Raw genomic sequence first — 22767 nt, forward strand, 5'->3', positions numbered from 1 at the left:
TGATACTCTCCTCTAGTTTCATTTTTAAAAGTCAAATGTATTAGATTTTTCTCTCTTCATTGACTCTATTTTGATTTTGAAAAGTACACAGATAAGTAATAGCACTTCTTTTCTTATTCCTTTAATGTATAGTTTATATTTGAAGAAGAGAAGGCAATTGCAGCTAAAAACCAATAAATAGACACAATTGCCTGTTTGGGACTAGATCCCCCTCTTTACTAAACCCCTGCTTTGCCTCAGTTTCTGTGGGAGGTCTGACATCAGTGGGAAGGATGCTTACACTCTGGGAGGGTTATGTGCTGAGCTTTGGATCTCAGTGATTTCTCCAGTAATTCCAAGATGGATTGTGCCTTCTATTTTTGGATTCACACTGGGAAGCCAATTAAATTAAAAGGCTATTCATTTCACTATATTTGTCCCCAGGCTGCTCAAATAGAAATGCAAACGAATTCTATTGAGTGAGTTTTGGGCCTCAAAAAGAATGCCTTCTCACATGTGTACTTCAGAGTCCAATCTGCATGAAGGGGGAGAAATACATACCCCAACCCATGTGGCTACTTGGAGGCTTCCTTTGCAAACTCAGTTTGAGGTTATATTAAATGAAAGCATGGTCAGCGCATCATGGCCATTCACAGGTCCTTAGTGCAGTTGACAGAAATAGGTCTGTGTTTACTGAAATGATCACAACTGGGAGGAAAGGAGAAAAAAAGTCTCCTCTCCAGCTTACTTAGAAGAGTGAAAAAATGATAGAGTCTAAACATGGCAAATACTGCTTCTTTGGTGTCATTTCCATTCACAACGGAGCCCTAGCCTTTCAGAGAAGACCCCATGCCAGCAGCCTCTAAGCCCCAACCTCCAGTTTCAAATCCTACAAAATAGGACAGTATGCTGTCCTAATAGCTCAAACCAAAGTCCTGACTTATGATGAATGGCCAGGGATAACCAGATCAGAGGTTTCAAGTGCAGTTGACTTAACCCATAGAAGCTCACTCTGAGGGGGTAAAGTCATGGGTAGGGATCAACCAGATGGGATCATTAAGCCTTCTTGAGAAAGGATCAGTGGGGAGTGGACACTGAGACCACATGTCTATTACACACCCACGTGAGTAGAAAGGGTTTCGCAAAATGAGCTAACTGGTGGCTTGTCGAAGAACTAGAAGCAACTAGAATTTGCAATTTTTTTTCCTTAAAACACATGTGGCATGTGGGATGTGGAAGGATTGTCCTCCAACAGTCCTTGTACAAAAGTGATTTCAATTTTGAATAGATGAGCTTCCTTAAAAGGAACAGGACTTTCTCACTAGCCTATAGTCTATAAAATAACACCCTGCAACCTGCCATTTGTAGATCATTTCAGGGCCTGGCCAGCCCAAATTGAAACTTGCCCACCAACAATGGCAGATGAAATGTTAGGTTTCCTCTAATGGCAGGGCTACCAGAGCCTCAGTGATGTGAGAGGATGCGGGTTATGATGGCTGTCGTGGCTTTCATTATGGCTTATTGAGACCTGTCTGGCAGGATGTAATAAGCAGAACAAAATTTGAGACAACAAAAATGTTTCAATGTTTATGAAACTCCAAAACTATTTCCCAGAAAAAGAAGGCATTTGGAGCAAATTGAAAATCACTTGACTTCATCTTCATTTTCATGGAAAAAAAAAAAAAAAGAAGTCCCCATTCTGAGGAACATTCACCTCTGTCTTTGAAATTCCTATGTACTTAAAAATGCCTGGAGAGAAAGAAGGGAGAAATGGAGAGAAGTGGGAAAGAAGGGGGGGGGGGGAGAGGTAGAAAAGGAATGTGAAGAGCTTGGAATGTGAAGAGCCATTTGACCATCTAAGTACCTGCCTCTCAAATTTCAAAACACACTCTTTTATTTTCTTTTTCTCATAAAATGAAGCAAATACAAACCTGGGGCCTAATCTTTCATCAGGGAAAATGTCCTCTGAAAAGTCTGTTGGTTTTTTTGGTGAGTGTCCCAAATCAGTTAATATAATCAAAATGAATGGGCAGTTTTTGATTCTATTGTATTCCTACTATCCCCTAAAAATAGGCAAAGCCATCAAAAAAATGCCAGCAAATATGTACTGAATGTTCATAGCAGGTCTATTCATAGTAGCCCAAAACTGGAGACAACCCAAGCAATCGTCGGGAATTGAATGGATAAATAAATTGTGGCATATTCATACAATGGAAAACTAGCAGTGAGAATAAACAAACTACAACTAGATGCAGCAATAGGAGAAAATCTCACAAGCATAGGGTTTAACAAAAGAAACCAGATGCAATGGAATACTTATTATATGATTCCATTGACATTAACATTCAAAAGCAGGCAACTAATTTATGATGATGAAAGCCAGATTACTAGTTACCATTGGAAAAAGGGAACATGTGGGAACCCCTGGAGTGTTTGTCATGTTTTCTTTCCTGATTTGAATGATGGATACACCTCGTGAAAATTCATCGAGCTTGCACTTGCCTATATTTTACTGCCATAAAAAGTTTACTTAAAAGCAAATATGATATGAGCAAACTTTGGGGAGTGATGGAAGTGCACTATATTTGAATTGTGATGGTGATTATGTGACCATATATATTTATTAAAACTCACCAAACTGTAGACTTAAAGTTGGTGAATTTTATTATATGTAAACTATACCTAATGAAGCCAATTTTTAAAAGATTAAAGAGTTCAAGGGAAAAAAAAATTTACTCTCTGCACACAAAAGCGGCTTGAGAACAAATTCAGAATAAAAGTAACTGCATGCATTTATTCCTGTGCTTTATTTTGCAGGAAAAACAAATAAATCAATAGCTCAAATGCTTCAATGTGTGTGAATTATATTAGAATATAAGTCCTCAAAGGCAGAGATCCTGTTTATATATGAATCTCAGTACTAGCCAATTGGAAAATTGAGCCCAGGGATTTTCATTGCGAGTCTAATTCATAATCCTCTAAATGTCTCCCAGTGTCACTAATGTGCTTGTATCAGCACATTATCGTGGCTATGCACAATAATGCTGCCAAACAACCACAAAACTTCATTTATTGCTCAGGCATCTGGAGTCAGCTGGGGGATGCCTGGGCAGCTCTGCTTATCTTCCATAGCTTGCTTCCATGCCTGGGCTTTGGCTAGCTACTAGTAGGTTGATATAAGTTGTCCTCAACTGGAATGACTGTGGCAACTTAAAGTTATGATCTTCCAAGATGGTGACCAGTGATTTTTACCTTCCACTATATCCTTGCCCTGTGCAATCACCTCCCACATAAAATAGGGCTGTCCTGTGTAACTAATAGGATACTCCAAAGATGACAGTCATTCTAAGGTTTGCTTCCTGAAGACATTATAGATTCTGCTTTATTATTCCTTTGGACCACTCAGCTAAGTAGAAGCCGCACCATGATGTGAAGACACATAGTCAGCCCTATGGAGAGATTCACATGGTGAGGAACCTTCAAGGCCTCAACATCCAGCACCAACTTGCCACACACATGCATGAACCATGTTAGATATGGACTCATCAGTCCCAGCCAAGCCTTCTAATAACCATAACCTTTGAGCCAGAACCCTGAACCAGAACCAACCAGCTGAGCCACTCCTGAATTCCTAAACCATAGAAACTCCGAAAGAAAATAAATGCTTATTGTCTTGAGTTGCTAAGTTTTGGGATAATTTGATATGCAGTCATAGATAACTAATATACTTGACTCAATATCATGTAGCTCCGATCATTCAGTAGGGTACCCTGGATTCATCATGATGACAGCAGAGATGTAAGAGAGCAAGTGAAGACTTGCAAGCATTTTTCAAATCTCTGTTTGCATCATCATGTCTCCAAAGATCTCTTTGGACAAATTAAGTCTAATGACTCAGCTCAGAGTGGTAGGGCAGGGCAGGTTAGCTCACCTACCAAAGGAAGGCACTACAAATTTATATGACAAAGAGCATGGTTGGTGGTTTTATATTTTTTTAAAGATTTTATTTATTTGAGAGAGAGGGTGAGGGAGAAAGAGAGGAAGAGAGAGAAGCAGACTCCCCACTGAGCAGGAAGCAGGAGGCAGGGCTCCACCCCAGGACCCTGGGATCATGACCTGAGCTGAAGGCAGACCCTTAACCAACTGAGCCACGAGGTGCTTCTGACATTTAAAAGATGTCCCCCAGTTTTTTGGCATTGACCTATTCAAACTGAAGGGCCTATTTCCCCCTTCCCTTAATGTGGACCGGGCTTTGACTCACTTCTAAATGAATAAAATGTGGTAGAAGTGTGATGGTGTGTGATTGCCCCAACTGGGTCATAAAAAGGACAGCTTCTTCCTGGTTCTCTCTCCATCTCTTTCTCTCTCCCTCTCTTTCTCTCTCCTTACCACTCCCTACTTCCTTTCATGGATTTCTTGTTCTGGCAAAAGTCAACTACTTGTAATGAAGACTGTCAAGATCTGTAGACAAGTCTACAAGGAAAAGAACTACCAACCACCAGAACCAACTTGCCACCATGTTGGCAGTGGATCTTCCAGTCCCAGTCAAGTTTTCAGATGACTGCTGCCCAAGCCCATATCTCAAATGCAAAACTAAGCTACTCCTGAATATTTCTGACCCCAGGAACCGTGATAGATAATACACTTTTATTGCTGTTGTAAGCCACTAAGTTATGGTATAATTCATTATGCAGAAATCAATAACTAACACAAGGAAAGATTAAGAATTAGAGCTTTTATTTTTAACCATAGTTCATGATTCTGGGTGCAAACAACAGGATCCACTCTAGCTAGTTTAAGTAGAAAGGAAACATATTAACGGGTACTAAAGAATCTGCAGGAGGGCCAGAGTATCAGGTCTAGAGGCTATAAAGGAAACAACAATGCTCAAAGCACAGGATATCTCTGCTTCAGTCAGGATTCCATTCCTGCTGAAACTGGATTAAGATATTTCAGCTTGCAACATTAAAGTTAGTAGCTAAGTGCCAGAATCTTCACCATTAATATTCTAGAAAGCTGGATGCCTTCATGCCTCCCTTTACCCAAAAATGGAACCTGTGAAGTGCCAGCTTATTCTTTCTGCTCTCTTCTAATCAGAGGTCTGATACAGGTGCAATACTTACTGTGTATCTGCAAGGGTGGATGGGAAGAAAATAGTTGTGGGCTCCATTCTTGGGGAGGTGTGAGTTATAAGATAGGAAATACCCCAGTGATAGGAAGGGAGTCCAAAAGGTGCTGAGTAGCTAGAAAAATTGACAAATGCTCACTTCTTGTGCCATATAAAATCATCATTATATTACTAAAATATAGACAATTAGAGAAATTACTGACATGTCTTTCTACTTCCTAGAACCCAAATTGGTAAAAGAATTTCAACTCTAGTACTATTCCCAAGCAATTTTAATGACTACCTATGGCTATGTACGAAGAGGAATTCTAGGCTCAAGTGGTAAGAAATCTTAGATCAAGTTGTAATGATGCCATGTGTACTACATATTTGGGTTAAATAATAGGTACCTACAAAAAGAAATGCCCAACCTCTGTATTTTCTCTGCTTTCCTTCAAGGGGGGGTCTGAAAATACTCCATGACCTTTTACAATTGTTTAGATTAAACCTGTTCCCATTGACCAAACCCTTTTTAGTCATCTATCTGAAATAGCATGCAAGCCAATGTCCTCATTGTATCCCTCAAGTATTTGGTAGAACCCAGACATGTAAAACAGCTCTTCTAGTTAAATATGGCCTCTTGTCCTGTCTCCTCCTCAACCTTTTACACTTTTGTCATCCCCTGAGGGATCCCTCAAGAACTGCAAATTCCACTAGATGCAGCTGGAATATCTCTGACCTATACAATTGGTAAAACCAACTGTTTATCTCCAGGGCTCCTTCATTCATGCTCATTTTCTCTTTCCTATCATTCAAATTCAGCCAAACAGTAAGAATAAATTATGGATCAAAAGTCCCTACACTTTAACCATTCCATTTCCCTGCCTGGATGGTGTGATTTTTTTCACCATGAGTCATTAATGTTAATAGCAGTAGAACTTAGCATGATTTGCTGTCTTTAGTCACTTCACAGAGGCCAACTTCAGGACTGACAATGACAAGTCTACATTAAATTGCTTCATCTTCATCCTGTGCTAATAGCAAGAGACCTCCCCCTATCTGAAGATTGAACATCACATCTATGATGTTGTGGTTTCAGTGGGGCAGATCCCCCCTTGCCTCCATTTTCATTAACCACTGTTTCTCCGAGTGCCCTCAGCAGTCATGCCATAAGCAACGCTTCTTTCATGTTAGTATGCACACAAATCACCTGGGCATCTGTTTAAAATGCAGATTCTATTTTGGCAGGAGGGGCCAAGATCTTACATTCCCATCAAGCTCCGAAGTGATGCTGAAGCTTTTGGTCCTTGCTACACCTTACCTAGCAATGTTCTTCTCTTTTTTCTTTTTAATAATAAATGTATTTTTTATTGGTGTTCAATTTGCCAACATACAGAATAACACCCAGTGCTCATCCCGTCAAGTGCCCCCCTCAGTGCCCATCACCCATTCACCCCCACCCCCCGCCCTCCTCCCCTTCCATAACCCCTAGTTCGTTTCCCAGGGTTAGGAGTCTTCATGTTCTGTCTCCCTTTCTGATATTTCCCACACATTTCTTCTCCCTTCCCTTCTATTCCCTTTCACTATTATTTATATTCCCCAAATGAATGAGAACATATAATGTTTGTCCTTCTCCGCTTGACTCATTTCACTCAGCATAACGCAATGTTCTTCTTAACCCAGTTTCACCCTCAATGGGAAGTTTTTTCCTAGAACTCTACTTGTGTACCATTTCTTCTTACCGCTATCCTTTGGATCACATTTCTTCACCATCAATCCCCTAGATATTGGTGTTCATTCCTGCTCTACCCTTAATCACACTAGTTTTATTCATTCAATGAACCAGTAATCATTAAGCACCTACCATGAGCTAGACACCATGCTGTGCACTAAGGATACATCCATAAACAAGATTAGCCCTGCTCACATGGAACTTACAATCTAAAGAGAAAAACATTAACAAATAACTACTTAATAACTACTTGTAATTGCAAGGAGTGCTAGGAATGGAAATTACAGGATGCTCTGAGAGCAAATAATGAAGGAAAATCTAATCAAGTCTCTTGGGCCCTTGGGGTTTCCACTTGGCATGACTTCCTCTGGTATGATATAAACTCAGTCTTGTGTATGGTGAGGCAGAGCATTATAAATTTCCTTCATAGCCCTTTACCTTCCTCTTGACCATGGTCACTAGTGTGCACTTGGTATTCCATGGCCACACTCACCTTTGACAGAGAGATGAGCATGGCATGGAGCTTATGGTTGGCATGTGTGTCTTGGACTTCCATAACTCCAAATTAATATTGGATGGCCTCATGTAATTCTTGCCCCCTCGTCTCCCCTTGACAATGGTGCTGGCCATCTGCAATGGCAAGCTGTTCCCTCCAAATTCTAGTCAATACTTCCCCTTGCTCAAAAATGACAGCAAATATAATACCTAATTTCTTCCTCTCATGACCTTTGTTGATCTACTACCTAGAACTATGACTCGGTTACTGCCAGCAAATTACACTGATTAACACCAAGGCTTTTAATATGTGTTCATTAAGGATGACAAGGTCCAAATCTACTTGCCATATGAGAGACTCTGGACTCCTTAGGCTCAGAAAGCTTATCTAGCTGCAATACTTATCCTTTCCAGTCTCATGGGGTATCAGGCAAGAAAAAAAATAAAAAGTATGGATATTGCAGAACTGTTATAATCTATGTAAGATAAGGCTTTCCATGGTTTCAGTTGTAAAATTCATTCCTATATGGTTTCATATTCAAAGAAATATGATCCATCAGCCAGACTGGATCTACAATGGAAGTTCACTCCCCACAGAGAGCCTGCTTCTCCCTTTCCCTGTGTCTCTGCCTCACTCTCTGTGTCTCTCATGAATAAATAAATAAAACCTTTTTTAAAAATAATAAGATAAAATAAAATAAAAATAAAATAAAATAAAATAAAATAATAAAATAAAATAAAAGTGGACTAAAGTAACTGCCTGAATATCTTCTCTCTCCTGCCTCTCTTAAAGCTCTGCTAACTCCCCATCCAACCAGACCCACTGAGCATTGACCCTTCATCGCCAGCCTTTCCGTTGTGGTATTTATTCTCCTAGAGTCTTATGACAATAGTCTCTCTCTCTCTCCCTCTCTCTCTCTCCCTCTCTCTCTCTCTCTCTCTCCCTCTCTCCACTGTCAGCCCAGCATGATCTGGCTATGACAGCCCTGTCAGCTCTGTTGCTTTGCCCAATGGCCTGATTCAGTACAGGATCTTGAGGCAGATCTAGAATTCTTCCCCTTGGAATCTCCCACCCAGGAGGAAGAGAGGGCAGATGTACATTCTCTCATATTGTCTGTGCTTGGTTTTGTCACTGCCACTTCATTAACCCAAGGAATTAATTTCTATTACTTCAAGGAAAAGGATCAGGGCAGTTATTATTAACATTCTAGTCTTTGCTGATTAAGAAAATAGAAAATGGAAAAAAAAAGAAAATAGAAAATGGCAAAAAGCTAGTGTGAAATCAGTAAACTTTATATTTAACTGACTAGCATCTGCATTCAATTAAAAAATGTCTGTATATATATATACAGTCTGTATGCAAATCTTTATACATACACACATACACGCACATGTACTAGATGCCTCCCTTCTCCAGTCCTGCCAAGAAAATAAGGCCTCCCATGTCCCTTCACCATAATCCTTTCTCCACAACCCACATGCTGGAATCCACAGATACCTGTCACGTAATTAACTTAGATAATACTTATCACATATGACCCATTTTTAAACTTTACCTAAACATATTGCTTTTCAGGAAATGTCCAAAGTGTCTGATGTTAGGAGCAAATACAACTCATTGTAGTCCTAAGTATGTCGTATTTTTAGGACTCTTGGAGAGATAGATTCTAATCAAGTGTCTTTGACACATATCTGACTTTTTGGCACTATATAAAGCCACATAAATCCTTACACTGGGAGTGAGCTCTGAGCCAATACTTGTGAATGCTAATTGTATACAACATTAATGGAGAATGTGGATGACACTGGCTTCCTAACCTGCTGCTTTGTTTCATAATCTCTGGCTTACCAGCTGGGGCTTTGATGGGGCATTTTACAGCACAGCCTTTGCTACCCTTGTGAAACATTTTAATCACGTAAAATGTGCTGTAGGATTGTAAGTAATATGGAGCCTGCTCTTGGCATCTGTGCCATAATCATCTCTTCTCATCACTTCACTGCCCGTTTAGGAGTCTTTGGAAGGCTTCCTTTCATATGAATAGGGGTGTGGAGTTTAATCAGTCATGCCTGGCAAAGACACCCTCATTTCCAATTCCAGTTCCAATTCCAGTTTAACAACTCACCAAAGGTTGTGTCGGGAAGTTCTCTTAACTTCCTTGTTCTTTTATTGAATTGGCATTTCCTCTCAGTCTCCAGAGCAGTCATTTCCCTCTTTCAGGAATGGGATACTCTGGAAGGCCTGTTGTAAATGTTCAAAACAACTTACCCACACACCAATCAAAACTCAAGCCAAAGTCACATGGCAACCACTTAACCTGCTCTGAGTTCTTCCAAGCAGAATCTTGGCACCAAAAAAATAGTCCTAATTCCTATCTTGGTGAGATATTAGGAATATGTCTGAGCCAAATATTGGAATCAATGACACAATTCTTGTCCCTTCCCAGTTCCATGGTGCCTATTGACAAAATAAATTATCTAGTGCCTCCCTAAGTTTCCACACTGCCTTTGACCCCAATTCAAGACACAATGTAGACTTTCCCCCACAGCTTAGAGTCTATTACTAGCTGGTTTCACCTAACTTTCTGATAAATGGAAGAGTAATTTATAGCACAAGAGTGAACGAAGGCATTAGTATGGAGAGAAACCACCAGGGTCCACTCTAAGCATCAACTTATGCAAAAAATATAAAATGGGCTCTCTCAAAGGTAATGGGCCAGTATTACTGGGTTCAGGGATTAGTTCAGCCTGACCTGCTCCTACCCCAGAAGAGCTGGCCTCTGATGGCCTTTGTGGGGTGTTCTTCTGAGGTCAGGCAAAAATTGGCTGCACACCTTGCAGGAAGGAAAACTGCTAATGGGAATGGTATCACTAGTGTGACCAGGGTACTCTTATTTCAAGAGTAAACCATTTCTTCTGTATATGGGTGCATTTTGGCAAATGCATAAATAGGCAAATGTCAACCAATAGGGGCCAGAGGGGAAGGATTTCCACTCCTTCCCTTGTTCAAGCCTAAACATGCTGGTGTTCTTTCAGGTTCTCAAACACTCTAATACTAAATGTCATGGCACAACACCCTTGGTCTCCAGATCTGCTGCACATCCCAATCATCTGGGAGCTTTCAAGAATCCCAGTGTCCAACTCTCAGCCCATCCCAATTATATCCAAATGGCTAAGGGACGGATCCAGGCATCAGTAGTTTTTAAAGATCCCCTAAATGCTCCCATGTGCAGTAATTTGGGAACTACCAGCAGAGTGGTTATGAGCACAGACCCAGGAGACAGATCTGGGTTTGAATCCTTGTTCCACAACTTACCAGCTATGTGAGTTAAAGCTAGTGAGCTACTTAAACTGTGTTTCCATGTTGTCATTTATAAAATGTAGTATTTTACAAATAAGATTAGCATAACCTCACAGGGTTTCTATAAGGATTAAATGATCTATTATTTGTAAAATGCTTAAGTCAATTCCTCATATATACTAAGAGCTATACAAGTCTGTCAAAAAGAATAACACACGTGAGCTCATTTCTACCTCAGGGCCTTTGCTCTTGGTTTTCTGTCTGGAGTTCACCATTCCTGACCTTCATGGCCAAAACTAGGCCCATCTGCCTTGGTTATAATCTTAGTGCCCTTTTTTATTCTCATGTACACACTTAGGTATGTATTTATTGAATATATTTTGGTTGTCTCCCCCACTAGAATATAAACTCAGCAAGAGCAGGATCTGCCCAATCTCTAGAAGAATGCCTGAAGAAATGGGTCCATGAAGGAATGTGGACATAAGATTGGGTCTAACTCACTGGTAATGTGAAGAGCAGACATTAAAGGAAAGATGTCCAGGTCTTTTGACAGAGACCCTTCCAGAGGCTCCAAAATGCCCATGGTTCAAATACAATCTTTGGGTTTGTTGTGGGTGAGACTCCACAGCTGGAAAGAGGTACACACATTAGCATCTGCAATTAAACCTTGTGCAATAAGAACCTTGCCTGTAAACAAGCAAAGTGGCCTCTCCCTGAAAATCTAGAGCTGATGAAATTGCACTCCAGATAATTACCTCATTTGAATTCTCTCATTTCATTTCAGTAAATAGTTCATATCTATTTTATTTAGTCTAAAGCTTGTCTATTTTCATTTTATAAATTGCTCCCCTCCAACCAGGTTCCCCAGTAATCACTCACTCTGTGGGTATGAGAGATTAACCTCTGAGAATTTTAAACAGAATGAAATACATGAGGATCATATCAAAGGTAGGGAAGATATTTATATCTTCTAGAGATAGCATGGTGCAGATTAGCAATAAGACTTCATGGATACAGAGGCCGTCTCAATGCATCTCATTAGGATTCAGCATTTCGGTTTAGGCTAATCATCCTACAGATGTGTTCCATTTCATGGAAGATGAGACATCCTAACCTGGAACCCTAAGCCATCCTGAGGTCAATGTGGATTACAGAGTCACTTCTTTGTATGGATGCATGTGCAAATGCAGTGTGAATCCCCACAGATTCATGTTCCTATCCCTGCGTGTTTCAGATCCTAGCTGCAAAGTCGCTTCCTGGGAAGGCTAAGAACTGAAGTCAGCTAAAGGTCCACTGGGTATAACAAAGGCTCCAGAGTGTCTGAGTCTCTGAGAGGTCATGGAAATTACTAAAATATGATTTACAGTAATGTTTGGGGGAAAATGTGTAATTTAATTTGAACTTTTCTCTCCATTTCATCAGCACAAGAAGCAGCATGGCCCATACGGACTTCCCAAGGTCAGTTGTCTGCCTTCTCAAGGGTTCATGGCAGTCTTGACTGGACTAATCAGAAGAAACTTCACAGAGGGTCCCCAGGCCACAGTATAGGCCCTGGTCTCCTATACCTCCTTCACCTGTGGTACCTGGAACACTGATCCTTCCTCACCTTCAAGTTCAAGAACCTCCAGACCCTCACATATCAAAGCAAGGCTCTGGGAAGTTCACAGGTTGACTCCACCTAAGGCAAGCTCCTAGTGAACAACATTCCTCAGGGAACCAAACCAAAATGTACTCTAGGTAGATGGCTGATAATTTGTCAGAGCATCACAGTTTGAAGTTTTCTGTTAACCTGCATTTTGTTCTAGATTGCCTAGCAGATGTCAGCCAGGCAATATCATCCTTACCTTCATTATTGCCCACTGGGGTCCATGGTTTGGTCCCCACATTTGACTCCTGGTCAGGGATCAGATCAACATCATTCAGCTGCTTTCTACTTCATGTACATTGTAAGGAATTTGCTACATTTCCAGAATATGTATGCTCTGCTCACTAGGCTAAACTATTTCCTTCTGATCCCCTCCCCTCCCCCCCACAGCTGTTATGTGGTCCCATTTGAGTCTCAGACATCTAGAGGAGTGCTTCCTAAATGTTAATATGCTCACAGATCACCTATACATGTTTTAAAATGCAGATTCTGATTCAGGAGGTCTGAGACAGTGCCTGAGACTCTGCATTTTTAAAAGGCACCGAGAGTACAACACTACTGACCCAGAACGACACATTCTAGAGAAGCAACTATCTAGAGCTTCTTTATTGTCCCTCCTCAAATACATCAAAATCTAATCATTGAAAGTGACTTTGGATCATGAAGGTTGAAATGAGAGGGGAGGCTTGGTGTGTTTCCATCCTCAGGAGTATTTGCCATTTTAGAAAACTAAGAATACTTTGCCAAAGGAATGGCAGTGTTATTGTGGAATTCTGGAGCTGTGATGGTTTTTTTGTTTGTTTGTTTTTATTTTTATTTTTTAAAGATTTTATTTATTTATTGAGACACACAGAGAGAGAGAGAGGCAGAGACACAAGGCAGAGGGAGAAGCAGGCTCCATGCAGGGAACCTGACGTGGGACTCGATCCCGGATCTCCAGGATCACACCCTGGGCTGCAGGCAGCACTAAACCACTGTGCCACCGGGGGTTGCCCTGTTTGTTTGTTTTTAAAGATTTTATTTATTTATTCATGAGAGACACAGAGAAAGGCAGAGACATAGGCAGAGGGAAAAGCAGACTCCCTGTGGGGAACCGATGCAGGACTCAATCCCAGCACCCTAGGATCACACCCTGAGCCAAAGGCAGACACTCAACCACTGAGCCACCCAGGCATCCCAACTAGGGTGGTTTCAGTTAAGCCTGGAACATCCTTCTCAAATCATCAGAAATCCTGATTATTGCCTGTATCCTGAGGCCCCATTTGTAATGAGCAGTGCCTAGTAATGAGGCCAGTGGCAACTGCATGGAAACAGATGCAAAGGGGAAGTAAAGGCCCTGACATGACAGGACACAAGGTCTCTCTTCCTTCACACAATAATCTACCTGGATCTTTGCCTGTGGTTTCTTCTGCATCATGCAGGACCACAGAACAGAAAGATAGCCATGGTCACCTCTTCTGCAGCCTCAGCTGACCATAAATTCTGCTTTAAGCCCTGTTCCCTGTCCAGACATCACCAGCAAAAAATGTAGCAGGGGACAGGAAATGGTTAAAACCAACTCATTGCTTTATTATCCAGAGCAGCTGATGGAGGAAAATCATAAGTGAAACTCTCCCAATTGCTATTCCCCTACCTTGTTCTTTTTAGGATTCTTTTATTTATAGCTAGGAAAAAAAATACCTACAGCTGTGTTTCTCAGTTGCAGGTCACTTCAGGCAGCATTTCCACCCACTGGGTCCCTGCTTGCTGAGCACACCCCTGGGAGGAACCACCTGACCCCCTTTTCCACAGCCCTGTGACATCCCAGCATTTTCTAGCCTGATAACCTATTAGCCAGTGACCTTCCACATGGGTTATCAGCCAGTGACCTTCCACATGGGCCCTCTCTCTGACTTGTCTAGGATCCATAGATTAATTTCTTTATTCTATTGCATTATCAGATGAATGGATCTGAAAGACAAATAGCTCCCCTCTAAGTCCTTTTTGGAGTTATGACAGACCTTGTGTGGTGATTAGGTTAGCAGAGTGCTTAGTGGCCAGAGCTCCAAACACATTCAGATGCGAATCCTACTATGCCAGTTCCTTAACTTCTGTTTCCTCATCTGTATGGTGTGGATGATAATAGCACCAAACCCACTGGTACAAGGATTAAATAAATGCATGCCAAGTATTTACTCCCATGTTTGAGCAGACAAGGTATTCAACACATGGTAGCAATTACTACAAGGGTGGTGATGAGGAGGGATAAACTGGAACCATAGAATTAAAGCAGGAAGAGACATCACCTGGGCCAGGGCATTGCACGCTTTATGGAGCCTGAGAATCACCTCGGAGCACAGATTGCTGTGCTCCACCCCAAGATGACTAGACTCGGTAGGTCAGTGGGTCCGGGGAGAGCCCATACATTTGCATATCTAGCAAGCCCCCAGGTGATGCTTTTAGTACCAAGTAGCTAGACTAACGCTTTTTCTGACACAAAATGTAGTCCCACGTCTCCAATTCCTGTAAGATCTCTTGGAAGCTCTGTTGGGCAACTCCTACAATGGTAGAAGAAAGGAAATGAATCCTTGTGGGTGATCAGTAATAAATCATGAGCTTTAAATATATTACTTTATCCTCACAATAACTTATGGAGTTACTTACGGTTCTGTTTTGTTTCATTTGTTTTTTAAGATGATGAAGCTAAGGCTAAAATGCCTTAGACACTTTCACAGAAAAAAATCGAAGATCCGGAATTTGAACCCAGTTCCTAAGTTCTTGTGTTAGTGACATTCAGTTGTATCTGCCAACCTCTACCTCACACTGCACTTCATTGATGGGCAGCTCTTAAAAGTTAGACTATCTTTTCGTTTTCACACTGAGCTACAGCCTGCCTCTGTCGATTCACTGGTCCTAGTCATGGTTTCTGGGTCTTCAGTAGAATTGAAAAGGACTTATTCTTCATATTATTTGGGTAGAGAAAGGACAATCATTACCTTTAGTGCTCACTTAATCATGATTAAGTGTGTAGGTCCTAACAAAGGGTTTCTATGTTCAAATCCTGACTGTCTTATTCCTTATCTGGGTGACTCTGGTCAAGGTTCTAATGGATCTGTGCTGTCATTTTCTTAAATCTATAACATGGAATACTATTATTACCTTCATCAGAATAGTGAGTGAAGAAAACAGTTTAATGCATGTACAGAGTGACACGGCAATTTTAGCCTTTATTATTTCAATCCATAAAGACTTTGTAAAGTCTTCATAAAGTCCTTTGTGACCGAGGCCTTAAAAATTGGAGAGGTCAGATGTTTGTTGTTTTTCTTTTTTTCCCCTCTTCATGATATGACTACAGTACATTTAGCAGTGTCTTTGAAGTCTTCGCTGCTGATTAGAGGTTCTGGATAAAAAGAATATCAAGGGCAGCTGTGCATTTCATCAACAAGAAACCTGAGGTAAACCAATAAAGTTGCTATGTAGTTACTCTGTTTTTTGCAGAAGTGATTCTGCTTCTTGTATTTTAAGGTCGAAAAATGGAGTTTTCATGGTGTTAAAGAGGACCACCCATGCACATCCCAGCCAGAGCCTTCCAGACCTCCAGGAAAGCCAAAGGATGGGAAGATAGATAGAAATATTTAATCATCAAAGACAGGGGGATTTTTTAGTGCTTGGCAAAAATCATTCTATAAGTTAAAGAAATAATACAAATGATGAGGCAAAGGAACATGGGTATTATTTATGCCTCATGTCCTAGACTGATTGATTAAAAAAAAAAAAAATCCTGAATTCCCCTCCCTTCCTTGAATGCTTGCCCTTGACAATATGACTTTTCAGTCCTTCCCACCAAAAGGTGGAGTCTGTTTCCTCAATTCTTGACTCTGGGCTTGGCCATAGGACTTGTTTTGGCCATAAGGATGCAGCAGAAGGGATGCTATAGGAGTACCAAACCTGGGCCCAAGAGGCTTAGCGCTCTTATTAGAACTTTGCCATCACATCATGAATAAGCCCAGGCTAGCCTGCTGGAGAATGAGACACATGGTCCAGTCATCCTCATTGTCCCAGACAAGTGAGTGAGGCCACCCAAGACCAGCCAGCCACATCCCTACTATCGAGTGATTACAGACTCATGAGCAAGCTCAGTCCAGATCAGTCAGGTCTGGTCCAGAGCAGCAGAACTACACAGCTGATCCAGGAGCTCATGAGACTCATGAGAAATAGAGTTTCCTGTTTCATCCCTCTGGGCTTTGAGCTGTTTTTTTTTCCACACCAAAAGCTAATTCATACACCCACTATAGAGTTGGCAGGAATAAAACTGCAACAACCACCATATTAAAAGCAAGAATAATACTACTTGTATAGTTTGAACTACAGAAAATTGTTAGAATTCAACCATTTTTAACTTACAAAAATGGCAATATCATGTGAGCCTAATATTATTATGTACTTCTCAATATCAAGCACTATTTTATATGAATTATCTTGTTTAATCTCTACAATTCCATGAAGTAGATACTACTATCTTGATTTTACCAATGAGGACATAGAGAGAGATTTGTCAGAAGAATGAATAAAAGAGAAGGCAACATTTCTCAAGGTCACACGACAATACCTAGAGGGAGAGGAATTTGAGAGAGTACTGGACTGATTCTTCTGCCTACATACTTTCTACAACAGAAAGCAGGTGTTGGGATCCCCGGGTGGTGCAGCGGTTTGGCGCCTGCCTTTGGCCCAGGGCGCGGTCCTGGATATCCGGGATCGAATCCCACATCGGGCTCCCGGTGCATGGAGCCTGCTTCTCCCTCTGCCTGTGTCTCTGCCTCTCTCTCTCTCTCACTGTGTGCCTATCATAAATAAAAAAATAAATAAAAAAAAAGAAAGCAGGTGTTAATCACATTTATCAACCATTTCACTGGGCATCAGCTGTCTTAAAACCTTTACGTGCCTTATCCCATTTAGACATCACATATAGCTTTGCAAAGCTGGTATGATTTATGTGTGGGGAAGCCAAGGCACTCCAGCACTCACTAATTTAACCAAGATAATACAGAAAGTAAATGGCCAGGCCAGAATTTAAATCCAGGCGATGCTCCAGAAACTGTGGTCAACTATACTTGGCACCTTTCAAGGAACTGATTAAGGAGAATTGGAAGGAGAGGATGGTGTTTCTCAGAAGCAGAACACTAGTAAAGGTTTTGCATCTCTGAAGTTAAGCCTGTAGTACCTCAGCTTCATTATAGTAAAAATCCCATTTTATAAATGCTATTCTTTCTAAGCGAGCATGCGTGGTCTTTTCACATCTATTGCCAAATTATTACACAGCAACTTTTGGGAAATCAGATTCATCTTTTCCTGGAGGCCTGCAAGGGGACTGTTCTCACAGGCCCTTGGAGAAGCCCCCCAGTTCACCACAAGGGTGAAGGGTGGTGCAGTTCACCATCCCTGCAGCCTGAGTTTTCCACTATCAGCATCACACCTCTGAATTAAGGCACCATTGCCAGAAAGGCCTTGCAAAAATGCAGATATATTACCTGTAAAGGTTAATACGAATTAATTTGCATTGTGCAAATTTAAGTTAAGGACAAATATAGAGACCAATAGAGACCAGCCACATGAAGGAAATGATGGGGCAAGCCTGGTATCATGTAAACGGGGATGGTGAGGACTGTAGCAAATCGAGGAGTCCATGTACCCTCTAAATGGAGACACTGGTACTAACATCAAGGCAATTTTTGCCATTGACAATGACAGATATTTTTAGTTCACACACAAAAAAAGACAAAACATCTAGATATTTTGGCGTAATTTCCCTTTAAACTATCATGAGGGAAAACTGATTCATGGGCTGAAATAGGTCTGCAGGAGGCTAGTTTGGGACACTGTGCTTTGACCAATATATCATTTCCTTAAGGAAGAACTATTCCAAATGTTGTCCCTGCACCAGCGACATCAACATCACCTGGGAACTGGTTGAAAATGCAAGCTCTCTGGCCTCATCCCAGATACCTAAATGAAATCTCTCGGAGTATGACCCAGGTATCTGGGTTTAATGAGCCTTTCAGGTGATTCTTTTCTAAATCAGGGTATGAATGGTCCAGAAGCAGAAGTACTAGATGTGCAAGTATGTGCAAGGAGTCAAGGACGGGGTCTGGAGCTGATGGAGGGGAAGGTATCTGGCCCTCTGGGTCAGGAAGAGGAAAAGGAAAGGGAAAGGTATGACAAGACAAGAGAAGGCATTCTGGGAGCTCTGCAAACATGACTGTCACCTATGGAGAGACTCTTGGTTGCTCCTCCTCCAAGGCCAGGATATCAGGCTCTCTGAGGCTGGTACCTCCTCCTCTCTCAACTCCCGGAAAAGTGACACTGTGTTCCCATATCTGCAGAGCAGTGTCAGTGCTAAATCTGTTCTGAAGCATGTCTCTGAAGTTGTCACCATTCTCAACTAATTAGTCAAAGGCTTCCATCTGCCTAGTGGCTCACCACACTTCTCATATTAATTTTTTATGCAAATGGAGTGATTTTAGGGAGGAATGATGTTGAGCAGAATGATAGGTACCTCACTGGAGCCAGAATAAGATATATCCTTAAGGTGCAATAAGCAAAATCTCCAGAAAGGTCATGTTGAACCAAGCTTATGTATTTGGGCTCTTCTGATGCTCAAAAATAACTTCAATTAAAGTCATGGGAAATGTCTGAAAAAATATATAGTTTCCTAACTTCCCTACTGTAATCTTAACTGTTTAAGAAGCTGGCCACCAAGCCAATCATTCAATTCACAGTTCAATTAATTTCTCCTTCTTTCTTTTATTCTCCTTCATTTTTTTTTTTTTTTGCTTAGCCATGTAATCTTATTTTATTCTTTCCTTCTTTATATTATTTTCTGCCTTCTTTTTAAAGAAGCTGACTTATCTTTCAAGAACAAATTCCATTGTAGCAGTGACCTCAAGGACGATAAAACAGTAGATTAAAACCCAATAGTAGCTTGAAATGCTGGGGATGATTTGAAAGAAAGGGTCAATTGTCTAGTATTAATTCAGTAATAACTGGAGAGACATTATTCTTATTGCCTCCTTCCAGGCAGAACTATCTGATGTCTCTGAAGTTCAATGCCATTGTAAAGGGAAGTAAAATAAAAACTGGATACAGGCCAATTCTGACTCCAATATTGACGGATGTTTTGGGGGATAGAAATTAGACTCTGGGTTCAGATCATTTCCTTGCCCCTGTATCAGATAGTTATTGGTGCATACAAGGCATGCCAATACTTAATGGCTTAAAACAACAATCACTTATTTTTTTTTTTTTTTTTTTTTTAACAATCACTTATTTAGCTGAGAATTCTGTGGGCCTACCCCACAGTTCTGTTGATTTGGCTGGGAACCACCATGTGACTCCATCAAGTGGTCAGCTGGACGGTTTCTAAGGGCTTAGTGGTCTAAGACAGCTCAGTTTCTGTGGACTGCTAGCTTTTGAGGCATGATAGACACTGTTGGTGCCCTGCCCAAATTCCCTAGGATCCCTTCTGCTGATTCCTTGTGCCTGTTCCCGACTGGGCAGTGCTTTGCTGCTAAGGAGTGGCCCCTATGACCCCTCTCAGAGGGTGTCCTTGGGTAACTGCAGCTTCCTCACCAGCACAGACAGCTGGGAGTTGCTGAGAGTTATATCCTCCTGATGGCCTCCAGCCCAGGATGAAAACCCAGCTCCCTTACTCAGTGGAGATAAACTCTGAGGCCTAACTGCTGTTCTAGAACACCCCACAGGATCAGGCAGAGGCAGGGAATTTGCCTGAATGCATGTTTGCTCACCCTCTTCCCTACCCTTCTTGACCCTCAACCCTCTCCTGGGAGCACTTTCTTAGGAGAACATTGGCTTGTCTCAGGGTCTGTTTCCAGAGATCCCAACCTAAGAAATCTGGTCTAATCCAACTGTCTTTGAGCAGAGAGGTCCTGCTGGTCTGCGGGATTTGTATGTGGTTTCTTCAGGAACATCTACCTGAAGACAGAGTTTCCTAGCCAAAGAGAGTTTAAAATAAAAACCACCTCAAACAGCCCAGCGTTTTATGTCGGTGAAGAGACAAACATGCAAAGAAGTGAAGGCACACAGTCTGGGAGGACAGAACAAATTCAGGGGTCCCTGGACCTGAGTCACATTCACTGGGGACTGAATTCCCCCAAGAGGCAGGTCACTGAGAGGGAAGAGAACTGTGCAGAGGGATTGGGGGGGCTTACGGAGATGGGGTGCTGCCTGGTTCAGCAATCCTTTAGTAAAGCCATTAGATTTTTAAAACTAAAAAGAGAGAGAGAGAGAAAGAAGGAAGGAAAGAGCCATGGGGTCTGCATCCTGGGAAACCGGGGCTTCAGAACTGGCCGTGGCCTTGTGACCCTCTCTCCCACACCTCCTCCCCTCCGTCTCTGCCTCCCCCAAGCTGCACGCTGGCTTCCTCTGCCTCCTCCGCCTCCTTTTTTCTTTCTCTTTACCTGCCTTCTCCCCTTCCTCCTCCCCCCACCCTTCCCCCCACCTTCTTCCTCTCCCCCCTTGCCCTGCCTCCCCCCTCCTCCTCTTCCTCCCCCTTCTCTCCCTCTCTCTCCAGCTCACCGCAAGTACCGCTAGCTTCTCCACGATCCCTTTCTCTCTGAAGAACTTCCCTTCTACTGATTTCTGTTTTCACAAGTGAGGACTTGTGAGCCAGGTGAGCGGGCCCAGCCCAGGAGCCTGCACTGGCAGCACTGCAGGAGTGTGGGGGGGGGGGGGGGTTAGGGCCCCTCCCTCCCTCCCTACGCTGCAGGGCCTGATTTATGGAATGCGACATCGATGTGAAAATATTGTCAAGCTTCTGGAGCTAGGAAGATATTCAGATCACTCCGCTCACGTACATCATATTTATGAAAGGAAAAGGAAGTGGGTGGATTATAAATGAGAAGAACCTGGAAGAAAAAAACGCTCTCCTTTCCAAAGTCAGTCTTTCACCAACTTCTTTCCAAAAGGCTGAGCCCATTGGTAAGTACCTTACGTCTGTCACGTGTGACAGTTTCTGGCTCCTTTTGCAAAAAAGGCAGCCTTCGGGACTTCCCCACGGGCCCCCCAGATCTGCCACACCCAGGCTTCTGCCTGGCCCCCCACCTCGGGCAACCACCAAGCCCAGCACAGGAACTGAGACAGCTAGGGGCAGTCAGAGAAATCACTAGTCTCTCCATCTCTGTGTAGACACGGAAGCTGGAGCCCGTAAAGGCAAGGGCTACACAGAGGTTCCAAGAACCAAACTGGGGCTGGCCCTGGTCTGCGAGTCAAGATCCCGGGCCTGGGTCCGAGCCCCACTAAGCGTTTCCTTTCGACCTCAGGCCAGCCACTGTGCCCTTGAGGCCTCAGTGTGGCTGACTTTTTTAAATGGCCACAATTATTCCTGCTTCCTCATATCCACACTCTTTGCGTGTGACTCCCCTGTGTCTCCCAGCAAGAGGAGGAGTCTGTCCCTGGCCCCTTACCCTGGGCTGGCCATGTGATTGGCTTTGGCCAACAGAAGGGAGCAGAAGTTCTGAGACTAAGCCTCAGGGGTCTTGCACACGATGGCTCCCTTTCTTGGAAGCCTGCCCCACCAGCATGTGCAAAATCCCGGGCTAGCCTTTGAGAGAATCAGAGACCCCCAGAGCTGAGGCCAGCCTACACCAGCCAGTTCTCGGCTGCGCTGGAGCTGTCCAGCTGTCCACAACTCCACAAATCTAGCCCTGGGAGACAATAAAAACTGTCCAGCTATGGCCATCTCAAATCTGTGACCAAGGGTATCATGAAATAAATAAACGATTGTTATTTTATGCAGCAGAAATTAACTGACATACTCGGTTTCTTTATCTGCACAAATGCACAAAAAGGTTAGAACATAAAGATCTCTTTTTTGGGATCCTTGGGTGGCGCAGCGGTTTGGCACCTGCCTTTGGCCCAGGGCGCGATCCTGGAGACCCAGGATCGAATCCCACATTGGGCTCCCGGTGCATGGAGCCTGCTTCTCCCTCTGCCTGTGTCTCTGCCTCTCTCTCTCTCTCTCTCTCTGTGTGTGACTATCATAAAATAAAAAAAAAATTTTAAAAAAATCTCTTTTTTTAGGTGCTTTTTGAAATACCAAATGTGTAAAAGTTTGAGGCCTAGAGCTAAGCTGTCCATTAGGGTGGCCACTAGCCACATGTGGCTATTTAAACTTAAACAATTAGTTGAAATGAAATAAAAGTAAATAGTTCTTTAGTTGCACTAGCCACATTTCAAATGCTTGACAGTCACGTGTGAGTAGTGGCCACTGTGCAGGACAGCGTAGGTACAGAACATTGCCCTAATCACAGAAGAATGTAAAAAATGGTGCCATCCTGGAGCCTCCATGGTAGCAAGCGTCCGAGCTGAACATACAAGGAAAGACAGACCCTTCTGACCCACCGCATCTATACTCACTCCCCCAACACTTGCTGTTCCACAACAAATACCCTTCACACACCCTCTGAAAATTTCATATCTATGTTTTGAGTCTTCCGTTTTACCTAAAATATCTAAAC

The 22767-nt window shown here is 42.4% G+C and overlaps 1 long non-coding RNA gene across 2 annotated transcripts in view; it reads right to left on the minus strand.

The window, feature by feature from the left end:
- The window catches only part of LOC140617848 (uncharacterized), a 31894-nt gene extending 10935 nt beyond the window's left edge, over positions 1-20959 (minus strand). For both annotated transcript variants that reach the window (XR_012017997.1, XR_012017994.1), the window contains exon 1: positions 20828-20959. This is a non-coding gene — a long non-coding RNA (uncharacterized lncRNA). The remainder of the gene's footprint in view (positions 1-20827) is intronic.
- Between the last annotated feature and the right edge of the window lie 1808 nt (positions 20960-22767).

Source organism: Canis lupus, chromosome 26 (assembly GCF_048164855.1).
Source record: "Canis lupus baileyi chromosome 26, mCanLup2.hap1, whole genome shotgun sequence".
Classification (NCBI taxonomy): domain Eukaryota; kingdom Metazoa; phylum Chordata; class Mammalia; order Carnivora; family Canidae; genus Canis; species Canis lupus.